Source organism: Odocoileus virginianus, chromosome 26 (assembly GCF_023699985.2).
Source record: "Odocoileus virginianus isolate 20LAN1187 ecotype Illinois chromosome 26, Ovbor_1.2, whole genome shotgun sequence".
Lineage (NCBI taxonomy): Eukaryota > Metazoa > Chordata > Mammalia > Artiodactyla > Cervidae > Odocoileus > Odocoileus virginianus.
The window spans coordinates 41227200-41242975 of NC_069699.1; the positions used below are offsets into that span (position 1 = coordinate 41227200).

General features: G+C 41.2%; 1 protein-coding gene and 1 non-coding gene across 14 annotated transcripts in view; one reads left to right on the plus strand and one right to left on the minus strand.

The window, feature by feature from the left end:
* ERC2 (ELKS/RAB6-interacting/CAST family member 2) overlaps positions 1-15776 on the plus strand; it is a 971398-nt gene that overhangs the window by 121560 nt on the left and 834062 nt on the right. The window lies entirely within an intron of this gene.
* TRNAG-UCC (transfer RNA glycine (anticodon UCC)) lies at positions 8633-8705 on the minus strand. Its single transcript has one exon. It is a non-coding gene; the product is annotated as a tRNA-Gly (tRNA).

Below are 15776 nucleotides of genomic sequence, written 5' to 3' on the forward strand. Positions count from 1 at the left end.
AACGAAGGAAAAGTCAGAAAAAAGGCCTCATGTGTGAGTAAATGCTCAGCCAGTGTAGGTGAATGAATAACAAGGTGTAGGCATATGCCAACTAGATGCCTACTTAGACTCTAAACCAGATTTTAACCAAGGACTCAATCCACTCACAATGAGTTCACTGACCCCTGCCACTGAGGCTAATGCTCAGATGGACTTCACCCAGGCCACTTTATTGCAGGCCTTGGTACACACATTCATTACTACTTTCTGATGCTGTTTGGCATGTGCTCAGGCGTGTGCAAAGGAGAAATATATTCGAGAAGTTAGGTCTGTTGTTTCAAAGAGTGACCGTCAGAGAATTCCAAATGTGATGGTCAGTGATTGTGAAGTCTCCCTCTGCTTTGACTCTCTGTCGTTGATTGTACAGAGTGGGCATTGTCTTTCACAACCAGCTTGGGTTTGATTCTTCAAGAGGTGGGAAACAGCAGGAGCTAATGGCCTTGGTTTTCCAGCCCTGCTGATTGTGCTGTGTTTCAAGGCTGTCTGAGTCACTGGGCTTCTGTCTGTGGCCTCACTAATTGGGTGTAATCAAGATGCTCCTGAGGAATTTCAGAGACCCATGTGACCCTGTCCAGTCTGATTCATCAGCTCCCCTGTGGTAAGTATAGTGCTGGAACAGATGGAACAATTTTGGAGTCTTCTCAGCAGTGTGAGTGTGGTTCCAAAGGTTTTAACTTATTTTGGGGTTCAATGGACTTGTTTTTTGTTTATCTGAGAGTGAAAGAGAATCTGAACTGTACTCTGAGATTGGCTCACAGACACATGGAAATACACAGCATGGTGGTTTCCTTCTTGGTAGAAAATTTATTGAAATAGTCATTTGACTTATGTTCTGGAGTACAGGTTTAGATTTTTTTATGTTGAAAATAGAATAATGGCTTCTTCTCTTTCTTAAAATTAGAATGTATTTTCTACTTAGTAGATACACAGTTCTTACTTGTGTTAACAAAAAGAGGGAGTCTTTTCATCATTCAGTGAATACATCTGACATGGTTTATAGCACTCTTCTCTTTCTTCACAAAGATTTATGATTAAAAAATAAAAAGAATCATTTTTGGAAGTTGGTTCATTTGCATGTCTTTGCCTTTCATATGTTTAAGGGGTGAATAATTGCTTGAGGAAATAAACACATTCTAGTTCTTGACATTTGATGATGCTTCTGGATCTATTTGTCTATTGGTCTCTATCTTGAGTATTGTTTCCTTTATCTGACTTTTCTAAACCAGGGAATTGTTTGCTAATTCAGATATACAGGTGCCAGAGGCTGCTCTGGGTAGAGCTGTGTTAATTCCAGAAGTAAATTAGCCTTTAGTAAATTCAAAATAGAAGCTTTTACTTTGGAGGAAATGCTTTAATCATTGAATAAATCACTCTTGTAGAAATAAAGTCTACTTTATATTGGAAATAAATTTCAGTCCCTGTCTCTTGTATGCTCATGATGTTTGGAATTCAGGCATAGAATGGGAAGGGTAGGGTGATGAGGAACTCAGATAGTTGCTGCTCTGATGGCATAGGTTTATCTTGTAGTTAGGACAAATATATAAAAAACAAAGGAATTTTGTATTGAAATACAATAGAGTTTCTCAAGTTGGATAATTTCTTGTTATAGAGGCTGCCCAGTGCCTTACAAGAAGTTTAGCAGCATCCCTAAACATCTAGTTTTATAAACTAGATGACAATAGCACACCCTCCCTAGTCATGACAGTCAGAATTGTCTTCAGACATTGCCACTCATCTGCAGGAGGGCAAAACCACTGCTGGTTGAGAACCACTGATTCAGAGTATAATGCTAGTAGCAAAAGAATACAGTAGGAGCTCCTGGTGCCCAGCTGAGGAGCTGTGTGGGGAGGGCTGTGAGGCTCTGCAAAGGGTTGCTAATCCTCATTGTTGAGGGAATGACCTTTTGCACATGTATGTACTATGTTTTGCAAATATTTATAGATTCTATTTTTGGAAAAAACTATAAATATATTTATTGAACTCTAAGTAGCTTTGGGTTATTTTTTATTTTACCATTCAGAGGATCCTAAAAGTGCACGTGGTTATGTTTAAATTCCTGATCTAGTTTTTTTTTCCTTTTTTTTTAAAATTTATTTTTGTTAGTTGGAGGCTAATTACTTTACAATATTGTAGTGGCTTTTGTCATACATTGACATGAATCAGCCTGATCTGGTTTTGAGTGTGGTGTCTGGAGTCAGAATACCCAGTACTCACCACTTAATTGGGCTTCCCTGGTGGTTCAGATGGTAAAGAATCTGCCTACAATGTGGGAGACCCAGATTCGATGCCTGGGTCAGGAAGATCTCCTGGAGAAGGAAATGACAACCCACTCTAGTATTCTTGTCTGGACAATTCCATGGATAGAGGAACTTGGCAGGCTACAGTCCATGCAGTTGCATGGACTGAGCGACTAACAGACAGACCACTTAATTAGCTATATAACTTTGGTTAAGTGTCTTGTCCTTTCTGTGTCTCCATTTTCCCATCTGTAAAATAGAAATACTGTTTGCACTTCACTTAATATATCATTTTGAGGATTAAATGAGATATTGCCTGTGTGGTTTCCAGTATAGTGAGTGATGTGAACATCTGACTCATTGGAAAAGTCCGTGATGCTAGGAAAGATGGAGGGCAGACAGAGAAGAGGGCATAAGAGGATGAGGTGGCTGGATGGCATCACTGATGCAATGGACATGAACTTGGGCAAACTTTGAGAGATGGTTAGGGACAGAGAGGTCTGGTGTGCTACAGTCCATGAGGTCGCAAAGAGTCGGACATGACTGGGGGACTGCACAGCAACAACATAGGGAGTGATAAATCATGATAATAAATGAATTATCTATGTATAAATAAATATAAATAAAATATAAATAAATTTAATAAATGGTACCTATTATTATTTATTTGTAGAGTATGCAATTTTTTGCCCTCAGACTTTGGAAACTATTAGTTTACATTTTAGATGCTATCAGATGAGAATGGATTGGGGCAGGGGGACACCAGGGAGAGCCTCCTTGGAAAGATTTCATAGAAGACATTGAATTGAGAGGGATGGATGGGTTGTGAATCTGTATTTGTGTATCACTCAGTATCTATTTCCTTAGGCCTTGAGGCTGTAGGAGATAAGAAAGAAGGCCCAAGGGTTTCCAGCTTTTGGAGACCAAAGGAAAATGACCATGGTGGACAGACTTTAAGGTGGCCTCCATGACCCTTACCTCTTAGATTCATGCCCTAATGTGAGCCTCTGCCTTTAAATGAAGAGGAAAGTGTGTGTGTGGGGGAGGGGACCTGTACTTTATTCTAGCCAGTAAAATACAGCAAAGGTGATGGTATGCGTGTGATTATGTTACATAAGATTGTGATGCTTGTGTTTCAAGGAGACACTCATTCTTGCTAGATTTAAAGAAGAAAGTAGTCATATTGTCCAGACCTATGGACAGGGCTTTGTGACAAGGAGGCTAGGGTGGATATCAATCAGCAATGAACTGAATGCTCCCAATAGTCACATAAGGTAGGAAATGGAGTCTCCCTAGTTGAGCTTCAGAGAAGAACCCAGCCCTGGCTGACACATTGATTGCAGCCTTGCAGAGGAACCAACTTTAATACACTTGGACCCCTGACCCACAGAAACTGTGAGACAAATATATTTCTTGAAGCTACTAAATGTGTATGACATTCTTATGTAGCAATAGATAACTCGGTGAGTATGATATAGAGGCCACAGATGACTAGAAGCTCTCACCAGACAAAGACACTTTAAACTCAAAATATCCAAGTCAGAACTTGTCATCTTCCCCCCAGTTTTATCCTGTGTTCCTTTCTTAGGGAATGTTTCCAATATCCCAGGCTCACCACAACCAAATCATACACTTTGAGGTCACCCACGACTCTTCATAACCTCTGTCCAAATTGGTCCCCAGTTCCTGCTGATTATTTCCCCCAAGTGTCTCTTGACTCAGTTCCTTCCTTTTCATTTTCCCCAATCTCAACCTTGGTTTAGGTTTCCATATTTCCAGCCTGAACAACTGTAGTAATCTCTTGACTTACCTCCTCTTCTTCAATCTAAACCTCTTTCCAGTCTGTAATCTGTAATTTTCTCGAGGTTTTTTTTTAATGCCAATCTGGACATGTAATTCCCCTAATAATGAACATCGAATGGCTTTTCGTTTTCTTTGGGATAAAATGGAAAGATCTCACCATGGCCTGCTAAGTCCTATCCCTGACAACCTCTCCGACCGTCTACTTCTTTCCTTGGTTATCCCCCCCTTCAGGAATCACATGTCACTTTTGAGCAACCTTCCTTGACTGTTGCTGCCCTAGGCTGAGTTCCTAGAATTCCTCGGATATACTCTACTAAGGGTAGAATCAATTAACTTGTTACTTGCCTGAAATTTTCCAGCAGGTTGTGAGCTTTTTAAAGGCAGGGACTATGTCTGACTCCCCACAGTATCTTCAGCTGCTGTTGGTGAGTCAGGCTGATAGTCAGGATGTGGTGAATGTTTGTTGCATGCATGCATTGGTACATGAATGAATGAATGAATGGATATGCCAAAGCTCTGACTGTGCACTAGTTCTCAGGCTCTTTGCCACCTCTTCTAACAAACGTCCCCAAAATAGTTCTCCTGCCTTTCTGAGTGTGAACCTCCTTCCTCTTCACATCTGTCACTTTAAGTGTGATTCTGCAAAATTTGGAAGAGAACACATAATGAGCTGCCTAATTTTCTGGATTGTTAGTTTTATTTTCTTTCTGTCTCTCTCTGTCCCTGAATCTCTCTCTCTTTTCTTTCAAGTGATGATGCATTGCATCATTGTCATGGGTAAACTTTTTAGGAATTTGGTCCATAAATGAAATTTTGTTGCAAAGAAAGATGTTTCCTTTGCTTATCTTACTGCAAGTTATGTTATGGCAAATATTAAAGGAAAGAAAAAGAAATAATACAAAATGTCTGTTATTTTACATCCTATAGTTCTGCTTTATTTTCCTTCCCAGTATTCATCAGTTGTTTTGACAAGGGCAGTCGTTTGGCCTGTCAGAATAACTCCTGGTTTTATCTTTCTCTGGGGATGTTCTTTCCCTTCCCATTTTATACCAAATGCTTTAAAGAATAGTGTTTTCCTCAGCTGTGCAATGAGAAAAACAGTACCTACATTATAGAATTGTACTATGGAAAGACACATGTACTCATTAATTAGAGGCAGAAAGTATAGACCTGGGCCAGGTGCTGTGCTCGGGTGACATGGTCCCTCATAGAGCAGTGATAGATGCAGAGTCAGGGGCATGGTGGGTACCTGGCATATTAAATAGTATCATCATTTTTCTTTTCTCTCTTCCTCTCTCCTTTTCCACCCCAGGACAGGCTTTGGAACCAGGCAGACCTGGAATTTGATTCTGGGTATGCCCTTTCCTCGCCAAGTAACCTTGGCTTTAACTCTCCAAGCCTATAAGTTTATCTATAAAATGGACATAGTACCCAGCTCACAGGGTAGTCGAAAGTGTTGAATAAAATAAAGCAGGTGAAGCTAGACTTGGAGCCTACATGCCTAAGCCCAAAACAAACCTCAGGTGCTATTCTAGCAGCTGTGAGAATCATGTTCTTTTTCTCCGCTGGGCTATTTCATGTTGGTTCTTTTCCTGTTGATCTGAGCACGTTGCCTGTTTCTGCCTTCTTTTTTACTTGGCTCCAGTCTCTTCTCGCCTTTCAACCAGTAACACTGTCTTTTTAAGGCCCACTTTGAGTGATGGGCTCATGTACTTCTCTTTATTTCTCTTCTCTTCTCTTCATATGTGTGTATATATACACACACACACACACACACACACACACACACACACACACACACATACCTACAGCCCTTTTTTTGTCCCCAAGTGCCTTTGATTTGTCTCCAGGTAGAAATTTCCTGAGTCTGATCAGTAAACTTTGAAAATCAAACAGGCTATTTAGAATTTTATGTCAAAAAAGTCAGTGGACTGAATAAACAGGAGATCTCCAAGGAGTCTTTAGGGCATGGCCTTTTTGCCAATCATATGAACTCTGTGGAGGCATCTTAGGGCTCTTCTCTGGCTCCTGGAGAGTAAGTTTGTGGATTTTAGGTGGGCTTGTTCTTATGGTAGTTGACAATAAACACTTATGGAGGTAGAAAAAACAAGTTGGCTGCAGGAAACTGTAATGTTTTCCTTCTGTAGGTATAACTCACAGGGACATGTTGGAATAAAGAATAAGAAATTAACTCCTTCTTACCCCCTGCCCTCCCCCTCACCCCCAGCCACTCTCAGCATTACTGATGTTGTTTGGGTCTCCAGCAGGTGGATTTCACATTGGTCTGTGCTATTAGACTTTCTAGGCAGCAGGCATCATACTGCTTTGGAGTTTGCTCTGAGGTTGGTAAAGTGTGGCTGGGAAATGTAGCTAAGCTTTTAAAAGGGCATGATTTTTTAGTTCACACCTGATAATTATAGAGCCAGCGTGTCTTTCTCTTGCAGACTGGGTAATTGTACATGGGGGGTTTGAGAAGTAAGTGGGTGTGTGCCCTTATGTATACCCAAGTGGACGGTTTACTCAAATGATGCCTTCTCCATTTCGGAGCCTTAGGTGTTGTTGAGATGAGCAGACAGTAATTTACCACTGGATCAAGCCCTAATTTCACTGTCACCATTTTGGCATGTGTATACCAGGCCTACTCTCTTTGTGTCATGTAGAACTCTAGAACAAACTGTTCAGTAAATATTACTTAAAAAATAATATAGCACTACCACCTTCTAAAATAAACTTTGAAAGTGTTGTTTTAGAGAGCTGTTTTATTCTGTTAATTTTTTTAAAGTTGAATCCCAGATTTTCTGAGGGTTTAAGTTAAGTAGTATCTTTTGTTACCACCTCTTTGTCGCTTGCTTTCTTTCATTTTGGTGATAACTCCGAAAGTAACAAGGAAAAGAATCCTATTTTTGGTTTGCTGTCATAACTCAGAGCTCTGTATGTAACTTTTAAAAATAGTTTTGATCATCAAATGTTTGACAAAAATGAAATATGCCTAATGCATTTGGGGCTAGCATAGTGCAGTGGTAGCAAACAGGGCATGCAGGCAGGATTAGGCGTTTCATTTAATCTGCACAGAATGGTAAAGAGCCAGCATTGAAAAATTCAGAACTTTCTCATAAAAAAATCTTGAAAGGTATATACTTTGCAGTTCCTACTGACCCCACAGCTTCCAATTGTCCCTGACTTTGAGGCTGAGTGTAGTTTCAAAACTGCGCATACACAGTGATGAGGTTGGAGTCCTGGAGTTCTTACGTGTGACCACCGAGAATCCTTTGTCCCTCCTTCCCATGGTGGGCATTTCCGTTTGTACCTCTGACATGAGGAAAGGAGCCCAAGTGCCTCAGTTCTGTCACTTTCTGAGACTCGTTCTTTTTGGCAGACTGGTTCTTGGGATTTTGTGAGGGGCAATTAGGAGGAAAGAAACTGGGGAGGAAGACAAAAGAGGACAGAGGAGAAGCTAAGGGTGGAAGGAATTTCAGGGGGAGAGGAGACTCTCGAGGAGTCAGGAATGGGAGCAGCTGTAGTATTTGAGAGCAGCAGATGGGATTTTAAGGAAAGTTCAGAATTATGTGTCTACTTCATAGTGCTTAAGAAACAAAATTGAAGATTAGAGTTATTTTGAAATTGCTGGACTGTGTTTGTATCAGGGTTGAGTCAGGAGACAGAAACTACGCTAAATATTTTAACAGAGAGAATTTAATACAAAAAATTATCAACCAGATATTGAAGAACTGAAAAGGCAAGAAGATGACACTGAGGCATCGTGGAAGTAGCAACCACAGGAGGCATTTGCCACTCCTGGGGTTGGGATCATTAAAATTTGGAAGCTTGGTGGAGGGGCCCTGTGGGACCAAACTCCCATCTTCGAGATAATGGCTGGTGCTAAGGCCTCTGAGCTCAGAAGGAAGCTGAGGGCCCAGTAACCAGACTTCTGAGAGATGGTCCTGCCTCGTTGGTATTATGGAGTCTCTGAGCTCAGGTGAGGGGTGGAGGGCTGGGACCTGGACCTGAGGAGGAGACAGGATAGAACGGTGGTCCATGAGGAACACAATGGTTCCAGAAAGACTGCTAACTGGTTTCAGTCAGCAGCCACCACAGAAAGGAAGTGTAGCTTCTGGAGTGAAGAAGCAGGCCTAGGCCAGCCACAGGAACAGGAAGCCAATAGGTAATAGGCAGGAAGGAACAACCCACACCTCCCTCTTCCAGCATGTAGGTTCCATCTGGTGCACTCTTTGGGCATAGTCTAAGAGATAGCAGCTAACAAGTGGAAGCATAGTTCACAGAGCCCCAGCCCTAGCATCACAGAAATGGTATGGAAAGACAGAGGTAAGAGGTAGCAGCTTAAAAACGGGCTCAGTTTTTAAGTATAGAGCTTTGAGGCTGGACTGTGGAGGGCTTTACAAGTGCCGCACAAAAATCCATGGTTCCAGCGTTATAAATGTAATTTAAGAGAATGTTTGTCCTTGTAGTCTCCAGAGTTCCATCTTGTACAATACTAATTTCCAAATTAGTGATTTTTTTTTTTTGGCCATGCTGTGAGGCACGTGAGAACCTAGTTCCCTGACCAGTGATTGAACCTGTGACCCCTGCAGTGGAAGTGCAAAGTCCTAACCACTGGACCACCAAGGAAGTCCCTAATTACTTATTTCTTCATAATATACTTCTATGTAGTATTGTTATTAAGTTTGTCCTTTAATGAAGAGGTTTTCAAACTGTAGCTTGTGGGCCAAATATGGCTAGCTGGCTGTTTTTATAAGTCAGATTTTATTGGAATACAGCTATGCCCATTTGGTTAGCAAAAAAAGTTTGTAGACTTCTTCTCTAGTATAAATTTCTACTATAAATCTCTAGTATAAATCTCTAGTATAAATTTTAGTTCTGATTTAAAATAGGAGACCGTGACACATAGGGCTTCCCAGGTGGTGCTAGTGGTAAAGAACCTGCCTGCCAGTGCAGGAGATGTAAGAGACACAGGTTTGATCCCTGGGTCTGGAAGAGCCCCTCAAGGAAGGCATGGCAACCCACTCCAGTATTCATGCTGGAGAACCCCATAGACAGAGGAGCCTGGTGGACTGTGGTCCATAGGGTCACAAAGAGTTGGGCACAACTGAAGCAACTTAGCATGCATGACACACAAGTTTAGAAAAGTAACTCTGACACTACAAAGAGCAGACACACAGGATAAATCTTTATGTTAAAAAAAAAAAAATGAAGGCATTGTGCAAGTGTGAGTGAGTGCCACCAAAATTTACCTAGGCTTTCTGAGAGAATGGACAAACCTCACGTGATTTTTTGGACCTGCTGATAAAATTGAGATACTGCCATCTTTCTTGAACAGATAATTGCTGCTGAACAGAGTCTATCCAAATAAGACATTTCACTAGAGGCATCTTCTGAAAGAATGTTGAGTTTGAAGTTAGACTCCTGGAGACCTGGTGCCACCATATTCATGCTGCTCTGTAACTGTGGGTGAACCAGTTAACCTTGGAAATTCATTTTCACATAGATGCCCTGAGAACTAGAATTTTCACGTTTATTCTTGTAGCTCCTTGGTCAGTGTCTCCCACCCTGATACTTTTCCTGAGCTCTAGCCTGCATATAGGATGGCCTTCTAGATGGCATACTTAAGTTGTCTTCCTGGTGCTTCAGACCTAACATGTCCCTGATGGACATGACTGATGACCACAGATATCTAGTGCTCCTCTATTACTGGACTATTTTGGTCTACATCAGGACGTTTGCAACTTCTCTTCCCTCTTGAAGTTAGGCACAGTCATATGTCTACTTCTAGCCGATAGATTGTGACTGGAAGTGATGTGTCCCATTTCTGGGTCAAAGTATTTAACTGTCAGGGTGTGAATCCTTAGCACACCTTTTTCCTGCTCTTGCATCAAGTAGTGTTCCAGACGGCAGGGTATCTGTCAGTCTGTACCCCAGAGGGAGGTCTGTTGAAGCACAATAGACATGTAGCATAAAAGAAAGTTTTTTCCTTATTATTTCAATCACTAATATTTGGGGGTTGTCAGTTACTATAGTTTATTTTAATCTAGCCTGATCATTACAGTGTTCAGCCAAAACTTATCTTCCTTTTCCTGTCTGCTCCCTCTCTGTTCCTGACGTCATAGCATGGCACAACTCTAAATTTACTTGCCAGAGATCTGGAAATCACGTTTTACATTCTGTCTTCTCTTGCTCTCAATATCCAGTCAATTTTCAGGTCCCTTAGCTTCTATTTCCTTAATACCATTTGTGGTATACCTCTCTGTTGATTCCCACCAGTATTGTCTTATTTCAGGATGTATAACTTCTCATCCGGACTATTATTTTTTAACTACTCACTCTTTTTATAATCTTATTCCAGTCTACCCCCATTTCATATATATAGGAAACCTAAATTGGATCATGTCCCTTCGATTTTCAGAAATCATGGATTCTGTGCCAGCGTGAGAGAAGGCAAACTCCCGAGCATGACAGGCAAGCTTACACACGGCCTTCCCGGTCTCCTGGTGTACCCTCTGTGCATTCTGTCCTCACTGACCTCCCTGAAATGTCCTCTGCCTAGAAAAACCTTCCTTCAATCCGCCTGTCCATCTCTCTTTAAGTCCTTTAAGTTTTAGCTTAAGAGTTACTTCCTCTATAAGCCCTTTCTGAATTTCCCAGATGCACTTAGATGTTCCTTTCTTAACGTTCTCTTTGTTCTTTGGACACACTTCTTTACATAGACTAACACATTAAACACAATTGCTTGCATGCCTGGTTCTCTTTACTAGATGGTCACTTTCTTGAGGATAGTTTCTGAACTTTGTTTCCTCTTTGGCACAAGTAATTCACAGAATATCTAGCAGTTGAGTAATTGTAATTGTTGATGAATGATTTACTTTAAAACAAGGAATAATTATTTCTATGAAATAAATAAAGGGCAAAAATAATTTAAGTTCAATAACAAACATTACTAAGCTACCATTATTATTCTTTTTTTAGGGGAGGATAGCATGTACTTTAAGAATCAAAGACCTTATTTTTCAACACTGGCTTAGGTGACCAAAATACTTTTTAATCAATATTAGTGAAAAGTCATTATTTTTTTTACTGTCATGATCTTATGAAAGGATGAGGAATGTTAATGTTGGCTAGTATCAGTTTTTAAAATGTTCTAGTTAGCAAGTAGAAGTTTAAAAAATACTGACATAGCTATGGAAATCAGACTGTAGTCTCTAAAAATATTGTTAACAAATTCAAAAAGGGCAGCTCTTTTGTAGGCATAGTGGATCTTTTTTATTTAAAATGTTACACTAAATTCTATTGCACAGGTATTTGTAGTAACATAAGAAGTCAAAATGAAATGGAGAAAATGTTTCACAAACCTCCAAAATATTTATATCCTGTGGCCCAGTGATTCTTCTGGGGTAATATCCTTTTGGGTGGTTTTGGCCTTCCTGTGGGGCAAGGGGTAAATCTCCAAATAATAAAGAGAGCCAGGCTTTGAAAGCTATATTATAGCTTTCAAAGTGATGAGGTCACTTTCTTTCACCCCTTGGCCTGGTGCAGGCTACAGGCAGAGTGGCAAGTGATTCATGGCTCCCAGTTTCCCAGAAGCCGCTCAGAGCCTCCATACTCGGTGACTTATGCTGTGTTTGCCCTGCTGTCTCATAGTATTCCCAGGTGTGGGCGTGTGTGGGGAATAGGTTCTAAGTGCTCTGAGGCCCCTTTACTGCTCTCACACAGAAGTTCACCGCAGAACCTTCCAGCTGAGCTCTCTGCTGCTTTCTAGACAGTTTTCTTCATGTTCTCTTTCTCTCCCCAAGCCTGTGGTCTTCCTTTTTGTATAAATGCCACACTGTTTTTGAACTAGATAACTCTTCCTCACCTCTTCAGTCCCCCAGTACCATTTTCTCTTTCACCACACAAATGATTGTTTGCGCAAACCTGTTATTTCCATTTTCCTGTCTCTGTTGAATTAGAGCACCTGTGTTTTACTTTCACAGCCTCTACTGCTTTTTCTGGGCAATGTTTAGCTAGATGCTTGCTCTTCTACCTGGACTGTGAGCTCCACAAGGGTCCGGCTATACCTCTGTTTCTCAGTGTTATGTCTCCAGGTGGTGGTAGTGGTTTAATTGTTCAGTTATATCCAACTCGTTTGCAACCTCGTGGACTGTAGCGCACCAGGCTCCTCTATCCATGGGATTTCTCAGGCAGAAATACTGGAGTGGGTTGCCATAAATAGATATTCAATAAAAGCTACTGATGAATAATTGAATAAAACCCATGAAAGGCATACCTATATTCAGGCTTCATTGATTTTAGAGAAAGTTAAGCTGGATCCTTGTTGTGGTGCCATTAGTGGCCTTGAGGAGAATGCATGTGCACTTTGGCTGGTATGTGTGCTTCTCATCAACACATCCCGTGAGGATTTTGTTGACCCGATCATTGAAGGTGTTTTGTACATCTCTTCATGTCTGTAATAGTCACAGTGCTTAGAACTGGGAGTACATGTCTCTGCCCTTGAAACATCTAACAGATGAGTAAAATGTAAAGTGTAATAACCTTTGACACATAGTAGGCATTCAGCACTGTTGAATGAATGACTCACTATCACAAGAGCACCATGGAATCAACTGATGTTCCATTAGTGAAAATGCTCCAATCCCAATTTCTTATTTACTTGGGGTTAATGATGTGAATGGATGTGAGAGTTGGACTGTGAGGAAAGCTAAACGCCGAAAAATTGATGCTTTTGAACTGTGGTGTTGGAGAAGACTCTTCAGAGTCCCTTGGACTGCAAGGAGATCCAACCAGTCCATCCTAAAGGAGATCAGTCCTGGGTGTTCATTGGAAGGACTGACGCTGAAGCTGAAACTCCAATACTTTGGCCACCTCATGCGAAGAGTTGACTCATTGGAAAAGACCCTGATGCTGGGAAAGGTTGAGGGCAGGAGGAGAAGGGGATGACAGAGGATGAGATGGCTGGATGGCATCACTGACTCAATGGACATGAGTTTGAGTAAACTGGGAGTTGGTGATGGACAGGAAGGCCTGGCGTGCTGCCGTTCATGGGGTCGCAAAGAGTTGGACATGACTGAGCGACTGAACTGAACTGAGTGATGTGAAGGAGTGGCTTGATAATAGAAAAAAATCAACTAAGGAAATAATTTAAATTATTTTCATAGTAAACACATTATATATTGATGTAAAGGTTCATCTTTTATTGAAGGATGATGTTTTTTCCCTACCGCTTCTTAAGGTTTTGGTGTGTAGGGGCTGAGGCGGAGGAATGGAGCTGGGAGAAGCTCCTGGCTCTTCCTTTTGAGCGATGGTGCAGGCATTTATTGGAAGCAGGCATTAGGGCATTTGGTTACAGTAACTGTGAGCTTTGTGCTCAACAGACCACATGAAGGTGTGTTGCTGTCTGGCTCCCTCAGCATGCTGATCAGGGCGGATGGAAAAGAAGAGGAGGAGGAGAAGGAGGAGGGAAGGGCTGTTGCCCCAAAGGTTGGAGGCCTGATTGTGTTCCAAGACTCAAGTGGCCCGCTTAACCCAGGTTATTAAACATTCTGCAAGACCCTGGGTCTTCTCCTTATGTTTGTTTTCTTTGTTTTTTTTTCTTCTTGCCACTTTATCCAGGAGATATGAGCAATGAAATGATATTTATTTTTCAAATGTAAAAGGATATTTTGTTTTATGTGGTATTTGAAATATCCATTTTCCTCTCTCTGTCTGTTTACTTTGACAAGTCCTTGTATCACAGGCATAGCTGAGTTAGGAGCTGGGGATCATGCATTGTATTCTTTGGGGGAAAAGAAAGTTAAATTTCAACAGATAAGATTATTGAAATAAGTAATCCTTTCTTCATTGTTATTGGAGTCTTCACTCTTGCATTTGAATGTAAACAACAGAATGTGCAAAGCTAACAAGGACAAGACTTTGTAAAAGAAGAGAATTTGTTATTAAAAAACCACTTTTCAATAATAAGGAGGGCTCTTCCAGCAGCAAAGAATCCGCCTGCAGTGCAGGAGATATAGGAGATGTGGGCTTGATCCCTGGGTCAGGAAGATCCCCTGGAGAAGGAAATGGCAACTCACACAAGTATTCTTTCCTGGGAAATCCCATGCTTAGAAGAGCCTGGCGGGCTATGGTCCATAGGGTCACAAAGAGTTGGAGATGACTGAAGCGATGGAGCCTTACAATAAGGAACAGTAATTTAGACAACTCTGTCTTGTGGCCTGAGGTTTACTGTTTACTTATTTACTGAAAATTTCTGGTACACTTTCTGGAAGCCAGACACTTTTGGTTTTCTATGAGCCTTTAGTCTTTGCAGGAGAAAGTAAATTTATCTAAAAATGAAACTTCTATAATTTGATAATTATCTATTAAACACTTATCATGTTACAGGCATTGGGGACACAGTAACTAATAGGACAAAGCCCTTTCCTTCAAGGAGTTTATAGCCTAGTGGGGAAATGTTGGCCTTAGAATTTGTAGCCAACAAAGCCTGTGGGGGGGTGTGTGTATGGAGGGGTGTGTGTGTGTGTGTAGCTCAGCAGGCTGCATAAAGGAGGTGGTTCCTTAAAGACAAGTCAGAATAAGTCTTTTGGAGGGAGAAAGAGCACGTGGTATGAGGGGAAGAAAGCTTGGTATGGCCTGGTAGTGCTTGTAAAGGTAGGGATGTGGTCAGCCTAGGACCTGAGTGGGAGAAGAGGTAAAGGGAATGGGCAGATCAGGCAAAGACAGCTGAGGGGCTTGAACTTCATTGAAGTAAACACCCCCTTTCTTAGAGAACTTATTTTTCCCTGGTGAGCTAAGAGAGGATCCCCATGTTAGAGATCATTTCTTCATCCCATGGAAAATCTTTTCTCAGTTTCTTACTGATTTTTTTTTCCTATTCCAGTCTATTCAGTTGTATATTCTACTTTATTCCTCTTTCATCAATTAAGCATTGTTCTAATAAAGGTAGGGTCTAGAATGCATGGATGAGTAATCACCCTCTCCTTGGTAGTACCTGGTACATACCTCACAGAAGCCTCATACTGGTTCTCCTCCAGGGTGTGAGTCCTTTGAGAGCAGGGATGAGGGCCACTTAACCCCTGTGTCATCATGGCGGTAAATGTGTGTTTTGAATGCTACAGAAGGGCACACTCAGGGATTTGTCATGGGTCCTTCTGAAGTTTGCATTTATGAAATATGATTTTAAAAGAAAACTTACACATGCTTACCATAGTAGCTGGCACATGGAAAATGTCTAATGAATGGTAATTTTCTACCTCTTTTAATCAAAGCTGCATCACTGCATCATGCTATATCCTTGTTAAATTCTTACAGGTTTTTGCATTGCTTGATGAATTAAGAGAAGTGATATGTGCTTTGTTATTACATTATTGTATGAATTGTTCTCCATTCTGTGATGCCAGTAAGTAACACTGTTGGTTTAAAAATCAGGGAAAGAAAGGGCTTGTTGCAGCATTTAAAAAATGATCTAGGATGTTTGAGGTAAAACGTCAGCCAGATTGCCCCATGCTGAGATTGCTTGGAAGACAGTTGTGTTCTGAGACGCTAGAGTAGTGTATTCCTCAAGTGGAGAAAGAGGCAGCATGGGAAGGTCAGCCCTGCAGGTTTGCAGAATGCAGTGTCAAATGAGCAGGTTCTATGATCATTGTTGATGCAGTCACACCCCTGCCTCCCTTTGCCACCCTGCCTCTCCAGCCA